Genomic DNA, 13,705 nt, shown 5'->3' with positions numbered 1-13,705 from the left:
TTTCAAAAGTACCATTCAAATGGTGAGCCATCCATTTTTGGATCTGGCTTTTGATGTTTTGGACAAAAAAATTATGAACTCCCAGCATTTAAGCAGAGATTTGATATTTTATATGTGATACCGCTCCTAAAAAAGGGAGTAATCTTTCGAAAAATATTGTCTCTGCAGAGTCGAATGTTGGGGAATTATACGAGACAATATTAAAAGATAACTCGATTTGCAACAAAAAGATATCGCGTCTGACGTGCCTAAATTCACGCTATGTGAAACTACATTATATTTCCATTGATACGTATGTGCTTTTCAGACTTGGTTATAATTTCATGCAAGAGGCTGTAGATGCAACAAATGGAGGTCTAAAGACTATCATAAAATGCATGAAATGTAAAGGAGAAGCAGTCGAAGAAAAGAAATTTGGATGTTACTTGATGATGGATGCTAGTATAACAACTTGTTCACTAATTGAAGATCAGTTTCCTCCGAATCAAAGGAAGAAATGTGTGTTGCAAACGATCACGAAAGAAATCGTAGTCGACAATCAAGAGTACACTCTCGTTGGTGCCATTCAAACACTACGTGGCATATGTCTTTGATGGAACCTACTGGAAGCAGTACGACGATCTGTTTGAAGATATACAGAGTGTTTCAAAAGAAACGATAATTTCTCCACACCTGTTCATGTATGTCAAGACAGGACAATTTTCAAATGGCAGCTACAAGACCGACGAGATGAAACAAGTAATTCCTACATAGGAACTTTGCTTTATAAGGTAAGCAATTGCTAAAAGTTGATATCTAAACATTAAAAATACAGCTCTTATGTTAGTTCTTCGTGTCTTTGTTTCTGGAACCACAGCCCTCCTGTTTTGGTTACCTGAGTAAGAACATTTTATGCCCTAAATTTCATGTATATATTCTTTGTACTTATTTTTCATAGTTGTTTCACACCTCATAAATTCTATGCTCATTTATTACTGAATTCCCTACATATGTATTTCCTTCTGGGTTTTAGTGCATCCTGAAGAAGAGCTGTTAAGGGGACCTGTACATCACGGCCTGCAGTTTTTCCTGGTACTTTTAAATTCAATAATGCAAGACTGTCAATAGATTCAGGAATGAAACTTTTATTAAAGAATTGGTGTATTGTGAGCTCTAGGTGAAATACATTGTAAACCTGTGGAATACAGTGTGCAGTGAATATTGATGTTTTTCTTACATACTGAATTACACGTAACTGTTATTTTAGGTTCAATGTACTTACACACTATTCCAAATAAAAGATAAAAAATAAATTTTATTCTTTGAATTATTACCTTGTTGAAACAGCAAACCAGTAACATTTTTCAGTTCCATGTTTTGATTATTTTAAAAACAATGTATTTTAAGAGAAAATTTTTTCTCCTAGTAATTTAAGAACATAATATGACATACTGCAGCTTAAAATATTTAATCCATTGTTGAATAATGTGGCTCAGTGTGTAGGCAAGCACTGATTTATTCATAGCTTTGTTTATGTAGCTTTAATAGTGGATGAGATACCGGTAACAGTATCTCTGTATGCAAACATGTTGATTGCGGAAAATTGAAACTAAAAATTTGTATGTCATTTTCTTCTCAATGCCGACATTGCAGACCATTCCTGCTCCATAATACTGTTGATACCTTTCACGTCCTTTTCATTTTCTTTAGTTTTGCTTCAGTTCTTTGTTATTCTCTCCTCGTTTTTCATGCTTTTAGCAGCTTTTTCAGTTTATGTGACATGTTGCCTGTCCGCCCATACCACCACAATTTTCATGTTGTTCCTAGTTTTGATGCCTGTTCTGGTCATTCTTTTTAATTTTTACTCCATCAGGCTGGCCAGAGTGGCCGAGCGGTTCTAGACGCTACAGTCTGGAACCGCGCGACCGCTCTGGTCGCAGGTTTGAATCCTGCCTCGGGCGTGGATGAGTGTGATGTCCTTAGGTTAGTTAGGTTTAAGTAGTTCTAAGTTCTAGGGGACTGATGACCTCACAAGTTAAGCGCCATAGTGCTCAGAGCCATTTGAACCACTTTTACTCCACCATTAAAACGTATTGCAACTGTTGAAACGCATTCAGTTTTTGTTTTATGCCATGTAAACATTTTTCCTGCACATACGACAGTCGACAGGTTCTTCAAAGGTATTACATAAACGAGGTTCTACGGAAACTGCGGCGCCCAAATTAAATGTTCAAATGTTCAAATGTGTGTAAAATCTTATGGGACTTAACTGCTAAGGTCATCAGTCCCTAAGCTTACACACTACTTAACCTATATTATCCTAAGGACAAACACACACACCCATGCCCGAGAGAGGACTCAAACGTCTGCCAGGATCAGCCGCACAGTCCATGACTGCAGCGCCTGAGACCGCTCGGCTAATCCGGCGCGGCATGCCAAATTAAACAAAATGACATTTAAGCACGAGAATCACGAGGTACTGTACATGAAGTGTATATTTTTACAATCAGGGAGAACCTGATGCATTTTATTACGTAAAACAGTAATTGTTTTGAGCTCTCATGACATCCAGGACCCACTAACAGCTAAAAATATGCCCTGGACCCTCATGGATGAAAGTTATGTGGCAACATCACCAAACGCTAGGATAAAAAAAAACATGTGCTGTGTGCAACGAATAAATTTGAAATTGCTGTCGTTAATATTGTTGCAAACATTTGTCCTAGTTTGAAAGGAAGTGTGGAAGTTTGATGAGTTACACTACAGCGAGAGTCAAAAGTCTTTACAATGTATAGAAATGAAAGTATATTTAAATGAATATATTGTACAAACGAACTAAGTAGTATGTTTAAATCCTAATTCAATACATGACTGACAGAGGTGTTATTGTGTTGAAGGGATACAGTATTAACATTAATAAGGAGTTCGAAATTTGTAAACAAGAACCTCGTTTATTTGGTCCTCAGTAATCCGGATTTCCGGTTTATCCGGATTCATATTTTGTGTCCCTTGGTATTTTTCTCTTTTTTCCTTATTACACGAAGATGTGTAGTCGGTGAAGTACATAGGCTGCTTATCACTAGGCCGGTAATTTAGTCTAGTACTAAGTGATAAGGAACTAAGGTTGTGTGAATGACATTGTTTCTCAAGTATTGTACATTAATATAACGGTGTATTGGTGCCCATTAAGTAAGTTGCATAGCAACCACGCCAACAGCACTCCACCACAGCTCATTGTACCTCTGGTGCGATTCTCGACAGGTGTGAACACCACCTGGTTTGTGGCGCGTGTGAATGTATCTGCTGTCTCAGCCATCTGTTTGTTTTGCACTGACGAGCCTTCTCTCCTTGAATTATCTAAGCGTGCACATCCCACGCTTCCACCTATAGTTACTACAGTCAGTCTTAAGAAGGTGTACTGGCATTTGTATAGTGCTGAACATTTAGACTTTTTGTATTTAGTAGAATATACATCCGGGTTGCCGGTTTTCGGTTTTCCAAAATAAAGGTGAGAATTTACGATCCTCCTCGTAGCTGTACTTCCAGCAATACCTCATCTCCTGCGTTCCCAATTTCGTACAAGTTGTCCTACGAAAATTGCAGAAGCAGCTCTCCCGGACGAAAGGATATTGTGACGATATTCCTTCGTCATAGCCTGTGGTTAGAGACCCGGTCCGGCACACAGTTTTTATCTGCCAGTAAGTTTAACATCGGCGCACACCCACTGCAGAGTGAACACACAATCTATTTCATAATCTACTGGCACCATAAAAACGTTATGAGGGTTTTTAAAAGAACTCTTTCGGTACTATCCAGAACAGAAAGGTTGTGCCAATTTATTATAATGCAGACCAAGTGGGTCTCTCGAAAATGCTATTATCTCATTAACTGTTATCCCCACATAAAATGTTATTACAGTTTTCGGTAGAACGCTTAGGATCCTATTAAGAAATTCCCTCAGACCTTTTGTACGAATTTATTACTTTTACATGACAAAAGCGAGTTCCACATTAATTATCTCATATAATGTCATCGTCACAAATATTGTTATAATAGTTTTTGGCAGAACTGTGTGGGTGCTATTCAGAACTGTCATCAGAACTGTTCTACGAATTTTGGTATCGTAGAGAAAGTGAGTATCAGATTAAAACAGTTACGTATAAACTATAATCGCCACAAAAATGTTCTTATCATTTTCAGTACAACTCTTTGAGTGCTATCCAGAACTGCCAACAGAACTGTTATACAAATTTATTTTTTCCAACCTGACAAATAATTTTTTACAATACCAAAATTTTGCCGAGTTATTGTTTTCTTCCCGAAATTCTGCAGAACTATTCGTTTTTTGAGCAGGGAAATGTAGAACTATTGCATATATATCAAGAACTATGAAACAAATGTATATTTCTCGTAAAAGGGGTTCAAACTTCACGGGAAATGCTCATAAGCATACCTTATTAAATGCAGTTACTACGTAAACAATTACCTGCACAGAATATGTTACTAGTATTTTCGATAGAACTCTTAGAATGTTATCCAGAGCTGTCATCAGAACATACGAATAGAAATAACTTTTTTTGTAGAGTAAGTGAGCCCCACAATTAATCAATTACCTTAGAAACTATTACAACCACAAAAAATGTTATTATGATTATCGATAGAAGTCTTGGGGTGTTAACCAGAACTGTTCATCAAAACTGTTGTAAGAATTTACTTTTTTCTGTGGAGACAGTGGGTCTAACATCAAAGCAGTTACCGTATAAAATATCATCGCCACAAAAATATGTTATTACGAGCTCTTGGTGTTCTGTTCAGAACTGTTGTACGATTTTACTTTTTGCGAAAATTGACAAAGAATGTATTCGATAGGAAAATTTTTTCGAGTATTGTTGTTTTCTTCGTTACATTCTGCAGAACTATTCAAATTTTGTACAAAGAACTCTAGAACTATGCCATATCTATCAAGAACTCTGAAAAAATATATATTTCTGAAAAAAAGGGTGCTAGCTTCACAGTAGGAGCTCTTATGGAATTCTTAATTAAGTTCCAATTACCTCTTAAACTATTACCTGCACAAAAAAATGCTACTAGGATTTTCTATAGAACTCTTCACGTGGTGTCCAGAACTGTCATCAGAACTGTTGTACGAATATATTTATATTTTTCGTAGAGAAAGTGCGTCTCACATTAAATCAATTTATCTCATAAATTATTATCGCCATAGAAAAATGTTGTTGGGATTTTCGATAGAGCTCTTGGGGTTCTGTTCAGAACTGTCCACAGAACTGTTGTACAAGTTCAATTTTTGCGAAAATTGACAAAAAATCTGTTCGATAGGAAAATTTTTTCGAATATTGTTGTTTTCTTCCCTAAATTCTGCAGAACTATTCAAATTTTGTACAAAGAACTCTAGAACTATGCCATATCTATCAATAACTCTGAAAAAAACATATATTTCTGAAAAAAAGGGTGCCAACTTCACAGTAAGTGAAAAGATTTTCTCAGTAAAATGCAATTATCTCGTAAACTAGTAGCTGCACAAAAAAATGTTATTTGGATTTTCGAAAGGACTCTTGGAGCTCTGTTCAGAACTGTGCTCAGAACTCTTGTACTTATTTACACTTTGCGGAAATTGACAAAGAATGTTTTCGATACGACAATTTTTTCGAGTATTGTTGTTTTCTTCGCTAAATTCTGCAGAACTATTGAAATTTTGTACAAAGAACTCTAGAACTATGGTACATCTATCACAAACTGTGAAAAAATGTATATTTCTAGAAAAAGGGGTGCTAACTTCACACAACTCAAGTGAGAGCGAGCTCTGGTTGTGCAATTTGCAGCAGAGATGGGCATCGAGGCGCTGCCCGTTCTGGAGCGCAGCCATGGAAGCCGTACGTGCCTTGCCGCACGCTGCCATTTCAATCAGGGCAGCTGCATTAATGTCCGATGGGCCGCATGGTATAGAGTTTTTATAAGGCAAGTGCATGACGCGATCGGTCAATCGCATTGTGGTGTATAGTTATTTGAGTATCGGACTTCGTTTCTGAAAGACTGCAGTTTTGTTGGTGCATCATAATAGCTAATCAGTATTTGGATCACACCAATGGCGAACGGGCTCCATGTCAGCAGTTTTGCATTTCTTTCACGAATAGCTGTATACAAATCTGATAAAGACATTCACACAAAAATGTAAAAAAAGATAATAATAATTATGTGATACTGTAGGCCGGGAGGCCCCATGCGGGGGAGTTCGGCCGCCGTATTGCAAGTCCTTTCTAGATAGCGCTACATCGGCGACTTGCGAGTCAATCATAATGAAAATGATGATGAAGCACACACAACACCCACTCCCCAGCCCTGAATCGAACCTGGGCTCCCTAGTAGTCGGTAACGCTACCGCTACGTTGCGGAGGCGGATGTTAATACAAAGAGATATGTTTAGTTTGTTAAATTAGTTTATTTGAAAGGTAGTAATTTAAATATACTTAAATATATTCATGGTACTTTAGACCTAACAAGATAGATACTTACCTAGCGAAAGCTAAAGAATAAAGGACGATACGAAACAGGAAGGCATCTCCTAGCTGATCGTAAAAGAAAACAGAAGGCTTCTCCGTTCTTTATCATCATAGAAAATATTAACGCGTACTTATTAACATTTGTGGACTGTCTGGTACACAAATATTTCATAATCACAAAAAAAAAAGAAAAATTTTCTTGGTGTCTTACATTTGCCCCCCTGAGTGACTACGATACAGGCTGTTACAAGATTGGTGTATACAAGAAAAAACAATACTCAAATTGACACGTTTTAATTACACATATTGACAAATCATTTTGATAGGCACAGAACATATTTGTACAAGATACACTAACCTAAATTTTGAGAGTTATCATTGTTTTGAGGGTAAGAGGTTAAGTCTGTTCAGTGCTGTGTCTGCCCATGGGAATTGATGCAGCCATTGCTGGAGTGACGTCGCAGTTGGATAGTATGATGTCAATCGGTCGGTGACGACCGTCTGAGTGCGAGATCTGGTTGTACACTTCGCAGCAGAGGTGGGCATCGACGTATGGCCCATCCAGGACCGTGGCTACGACAGCTGTGTGAGCCTTTCCTCGCGCTGCCGGTTCGGCCAGGACAGCCGCATCGAGGTCCGATGCGCCGCACAGTGGAGAGTCGTAGTCAGAGGCTCGGCCCGCTAGCTGCGGCCACACTGGACTAGAGCAATCGCGGACCGAGCCAGACTCTGTCGTCACCCCATGGGCCAAGCAGTGCTGCTGCGAAAGCACCTGTATGCCACGGGCTCAGCAGAGTTGCGCATAGAGACGCAGCCCAAGGGCCGCGGCCTCTCTGCTCTACACTTAGCGAGCCCGTGACGTCACTGTCCCAGTGCCATGCGCAAGCACTGGCGTGCTGCGGCCTACGAGCTGTTGGTAGTACTGACCGCAGTTGCGAGCTACGGGCTACGAGTGGTGAGTACAGCAGTGTTTAGTGGGATGGTGGGAGTTCTTAATTTTTGTTATAACGCACGAAATGAGCACGGAAACTAAACGTGGTCTCCAGAGGAAGGAGCGCATGTCAAGGAAAAGGGTAGTAAAAGAAAAACTAATCAGTGAGGAGTAGAGAACAACACAGCTTGAAGCGAATCTTAGAAGTTCATTTGGACTGTGTTAATGCCTATAGTGGATGGCGTTAGGAAAAGCTTTCATTTTGTTTGCTGTTCGTTGTGCGGCGAAATTTACTCTCCTGCTGAAGTGTCAAGTGGCACTTCGCACATTTTCTTTACTACTCAGTTTCCAGATGAATCAAAAACTGGCGGTAACGTTCTAAGAGAATTGTTTAGACGATTCATGTCTGTTGGTACAAACGACACTACTTTGAAAAACATGCAGCACACAACTGATCGAGATACCAATATCGTCGTTGCATTGCGCGATTATTCATGATTTAATTGTTCCTGCCATATGCTAAATACAGGGCTACGAAATAATTTTGATGTGTAATATATATGCGTCAATTGTCCATCAGTACATGGACTTTTGACTGTGGCGAAAGAACGCGTCACTTACGTAAAGAGAAGTGGTCTTCTTAATGCTCTTGATAGATCACTGAGCCTGTCTAACGATACTCGCTGGAATCAGCAGCTGACAATGTTAGAATGTCTTTGTGCGAAAGCTGTCTGAGAATGGAGAAATAGCACAAATTGAAGGAACTGATATCACGCTGATGAAAGACCTTTTTACGGCATGTATGCTATACTATTACTGTAATTATTATACGCAATAGTTTATTTTGTAGCTTTTAAACATAATGGTTTTTGTAACTCTTCAAAGCGGCGTTGAAGGAATTAGAACTGGAGAATCACCTACACTGCTCCTTCTGTTGGCATGGAAAATGACAATGTTAAAGTATTTGAGTGGGGCACCCCAGGGCAGAGAAGCTTCTGAAATCGGACTTTTACATAAACGCCTCAAATTACACTTAGATGAAAAGCTATTTGTCCAGATATACTGTGAGGTAGCAACTTTCCTCTGGCCACCATTATCATTTAGAAATGATATCTGAAGATAAGAAGCGTAAATTCATGTAAAGGATGCAACAGTTTTCCTTCCTCATACTTCTCCAATCCCACAATACACTCTAACGACATTTCCCTTTACTGCATCTACAACCGTCTTTTCTCTTTGTTCTCGCTAGTGGGTTCGAAGGGAACTGGCTTACCTTTCGATCTAGAAATACATATCTCAATGTACTCTGCTCTTCTGGAAGTTACAAAAAATAACATTTGATGTTCTGAAATAAGAAAGACGCACATTCCTACATGTTGCTCCACAACTGGTAACACGTGAATCCTTGGGAACCCATGTCGTCCTAAATGAATGTTTGAATTTTTTCCATATATGCACTGAAATAGGAATTTTGCTGTCCTCAGGTAAAAATAAAAGAGGTATAATGAGGCTGGACATGTATTTCAGAGCCCCACCCAATCAAAAAACCAGTCTTGTTGAAGCACATAAATTCTGCTACTCCATCCGCTGGATTTCTAGTTGTGCAATTTGAAGATGAGAGTAAGACATTCGGGTAACAGCTACACCGAAAAAGCTGTATGAATACAAGCATAAATTTGTAAACAGAATTAAATATCAGGGAGAAGCAATAAACATTTTGAAGTTTATCAGTGACACTGCAATTCTGTCAGAGACAGCAAAGAACTTGGAACAACAGTTGAGTGGAATAGATAGTGCCCTTGAAAGGGATTACAAGATAACCCTCAATGGAACTAAATGAAAGGTAATGGAACGTATTCGAATAAAATCTAGCGGTACCAACGGATTTTTCATAACGCGTAGAACAAATGGGGGGCATAATATATTACCAACACAAAGATATACGGGTTTCATTAATTTTCGTTGTAATTTAGTCAAAATATACTTTTTAAAGATATATTAATGTGTAAGATGGGTGTTAAACCTGAAAATATAAATATGAGACATGTTCTGAAATTTTACATCCAATTACGGAATCTTATAGAAGAAATCATTAAAAATCCGAAATATATTTTTTTCAAAATTTTAAAATATAATGTACATGACTAGATTACAATGTTCTGGAAACGTAGGCATAAAGTACCTCTCCCCTTGGTAATGCGAGGGTTAAATCAGGTTGTGTTAAGGGAATATGATTACGAAATGAGACAGTAAAACGACCAGTGGGCAGCAAAATAACTGATGATGGCCGAGGTAAAGAGGGTATAAGATGAAGACTGCCTCTACCAAAAAAACTATAAATGAAAAAGAGGGATTTTCTGACATCGAATATAAATTTAAGTGTTAGGAAGTATATCCTGGAGGTATTTGTGTGGTTTCCTAGATGCTACTCCAGGCGGGTGTAAAAATTAATGTGCGCAATGGAAAATACTGAACGTGAAAATAAACATTTTGTCCTGTTTGACTACCCCTGAAGCAGATCTTAGGATCTCTTAACGGTGATATTATTGCTCTTCAACATATTGCTCTTTCACATGTAAATGACAACATAAAAATAAACGAATGATTAAGGGAACTAGTAACTACTAAATGTTAGTGTATCTGTTTATACATTTATTGTTGATTGAAACCCCTTTACTTATTACAAATGTTATTCTTCAACTTCCCAAATCTGCCCCTTTTTATGGCTACGCGATCTAATACAAATAACGCGAGATGAGTGGTATCATCTAAGTCCCAAACACTAGAATGCACTACATCTACATCTACATCTACGTGACTACTCTCCAGTTCACATTTAAGTGCTTGGAAGAGGGTTCATCGAACCACAATCATACTGGCTCTCTACCATTCCACTCCCGAAGAGCGCGCGGAAAAACGAACACCTAAACCTTTCTGTTCGAGCTCTGATTTCTCTTATTTTATTTTGATGATCATTCCTACCTATGTAGGTTGGGCTCAACAAAATATTTTCGCATTCGGAAGAGAAAGTTGCTGACTGAAATTTCGTAAATAGATCTCGCCGCGACGAAAAAGTCTTTGCTTTACTGACTTCCATCCCAACTCGCGTATCAAACCTGCCACACTCTCTCCCCTATTACGTGATAATACTAAACGAGCCGCCCTTTTTTGCACCCTTTCGATGTCCTCCGTCAATCCCACCTGGTAAGGATCCCACACCGCGCAGTAATATTCTAACAGAGGACGAACAAGTGTAGTGTAAGATGTCGCTTTAGTGGACTTGTTGCATTTTCTAAGTCTCCTGCCAATGAAACGCAACCTTTGGCTCGCCTTCCCCACAATATTATCTATGTGGTCTTTCCAACTGAAGTTGTTCGTAATTTTAGCACCCAGGTACTTAGTTGAATTGACTACTTTTAAAGATGATCTACAGTGGTGTGCATCATCAGCGGAAATAAAACTTACGTGGTCACAGCTGTTCAGCTCTATAGCCCTAATAAGCCGAAGCAATCAATATCACCAAATGTACTGCGTCCCGTGCGTCGGAGTGATGGTTCTCGTAGATGTTTGCGGCGATGGAAGAATTCCAGCCACAAAATAAAAAACTGGTTCAAATACTAGGACGGCAGAAGGCGGTCCTCTGACTAGTATAATATATCACTATCTTCTCCTCTCTGTGTTACACAGACAAGAAACGCGAACTCCCAGTCACAAGGACGGGATTTACCTGTCTCAACGTGAGTATAGACAAAGAAGTGCTCTCAATCACTGAACGCTGCGTACTCAACAACGACACTCCACCCGTAGGCGAAGTCCAGAATCGTATAAGTTAGCAACACCTTCGGTCACCTAAAGCAACTTCCCAGTGCCTTGTGGCACCATATCATGCTAATTAATCCTTAGTGATTTTGTCGCATTTCTCCTATCATGATAAACGAACCTTGGTGACAGCTTCCTCAGCTTGAACATTATCCCCCTGAGTTCCACCGCGCGTGATCGAAAGTCAATTTCGGCACGATGCTTGATAAGAAAATCTAGATCTGGGATTGCACAGCAGCCTTCGGCTGCATCACGCATTACACTGCAAGTTTTGTCACTTTTGTCAATCTCCTGATCCACTGGTACAAGCCTTGCCAGCCCAATCATAAACCTTACAAACATATTTCCACTTTCTTCTCCTCCCATCTTCTGAGGAGGCAGTGCCGTCACAGATGGTGCCGAATCTGCGTTCTTCGGAAATACTAAATGCGTCTGTACCATTTCAGTACCCACAACATCTCCAATACAATCATCCTTGTTGATAGCTTTCTGTGTCACCTCCTAAGTATCTACAACAAAATTACTGTTGGCTGTTGCACTCTGCAAGACACAAAAACCATCGGCACATGCACTTCCCTCCACATCTGGTCTAGGCTGCAGAAATTTGCAACCTCTCCGCCAGGGTCTCCCCCACAAATTTTACAAACAACAAATGAGGAGAACAAAGCAGTGTGACGACAAGGACACTTAATCTAGTTCTATCCTAACACTTACTGTAACTTAAGTTCTCCGCTTGAACGGCTAATCATGACTATTACTTTACGTGCTAAAAAGTAGTGAGCCACATTTATTGCTGAAAATGAAATACATTGCCCATTAAAAAGGCGTAAACTACCATAAAACTCCGACTTCTCGACAAAACTCATCAACACATGGTTAACACCTTATGCACTTCCAGACAATGGGCCACACCCATTGATCATAGGCAAAATGAACGTTCATATTTACACATCCTCAGAACACCATCTGAGTTTATTTGCCACATGTCACACATGAAAACAGAACTGAAACCTAGTAAAAGGTGTACTGACTTAATGTGACACTCGCAGGGGGGAAAAAAGAACAATCAGTGCACCCATCCACTGCATATTGATGCTGTGTATTGACGAAACTGCAACCCTGAGGTAGTCGAGAGTCATCGTCTCCAGGGAGGGTGGCTGGTAAGATTTCTCTGTCAGTGAAATTTGGAAGGAACACACACTTCTTACATCAAAATATAGAGGTTCAAGATTAGATTAGATTAGATTAGATTTACTTTCATTGCAATTGATCCATAGTGAGGAGGTCCTCCAGGATGTGGGACATGTCAGAAAAACACTAACATACGACAAATATTTACAACTGAAACAAATAAGCTAATGCACTTTCCAAAGGTCCCATGTGGAATTATTGTCATTTTTTAATGAACACTATATGAAAGAATAATTTTACAAACATTAATGCACGTAATTTGAAATTAAATTTTTTTTTAATTATGAGGGAATAAACATGTAATAGAACTCTTTCCATGTAGGCTTTCACGGCCGGCGTCTTTATCAGTAAACTCTTCCGGGCTAAATGGTTTTGCGAAAAATGGTTATACAAAAAACGAGATTAATCGAGCACTTCACCCAAATAGAAAAATGCCTAAAAATAGGAGACAGCAACAACCATCAGCTGGAAAAGTATTTCTTCCGTTCATCCATAATATCACGGATCGCATTGGAAAAGTACTAGCCAAGTTCCAGGTAGAGACCATTTTTAGACCTACTAAGAAAATTAGTGAATGCCTAAGATCAACAAAAGATGCTCGTCACCCCCTAGCCACCCCAGGGGTATATAAAATTCCCTGTAGTTGCGGCAGGGTTTACATAGGAACTACCAAAAGAGGCATCAATACACGGTTTGACGGAGCACAAAAGAAACTGTCGCTTGGGACATATCGACAAATCGGCAGTAGCGGAACATGTTTTTAAGGATGGAGATCACGACATAAAATTTGGTGAAACAAGCGTGCTAGCGAGGACGTCGCACTATTATACACGTATGTATAGAGAGGCAATTGAAATCCACAAACATCAATACAATTTTAATCGTAAAGAAGAAGGATTAAAATTGGATAAGATATGGCGGTCGACGTTGCATCAATCACGTGACAATCGATTGCCTGCAATCGAGAGAACAGACGATAGCCAGAGATAGCTGCACATCGACGCCATGTGACGTGTGGTGGCGCCCCCTACGATCTCTATATAAGCGGCGGCCCCAGCTCCTAGCAGCCAGTCATCGACTCACCTCGGAAGATGTTCTCCGTAGTTGAGAACGAAACGTCAGGGAGAAGAAGTTCTATAGATCGACCACGGCAACTTAGCCCGGAAGAGTTTACTGATAAATGTAATAGAACTACTACAATACTTATATACAATGAACACATTACTGCACTGAAATGGTGCAGAAGAAATCAATTGGTCCTAGTGAG

Source organism: Schistocerca americana, chromosome X, assembly GCF_021461395.2.
Source record: "Schistocerca americana isolate TAMUIC-IGC-003095 chromosome X, iqSchAmer2.1, whole genome shotgun sequence".
NCBI lineage: Eukaryota > Metazoa > Arthropoda > Insecta > Orthoptera > Acrididae > Schistocerca > Schistocerca americana.
The sequence above is the reverse complement of the archived record's forward strand: the minus strand, read 5'-3'. Positions refer to the sequence as shown.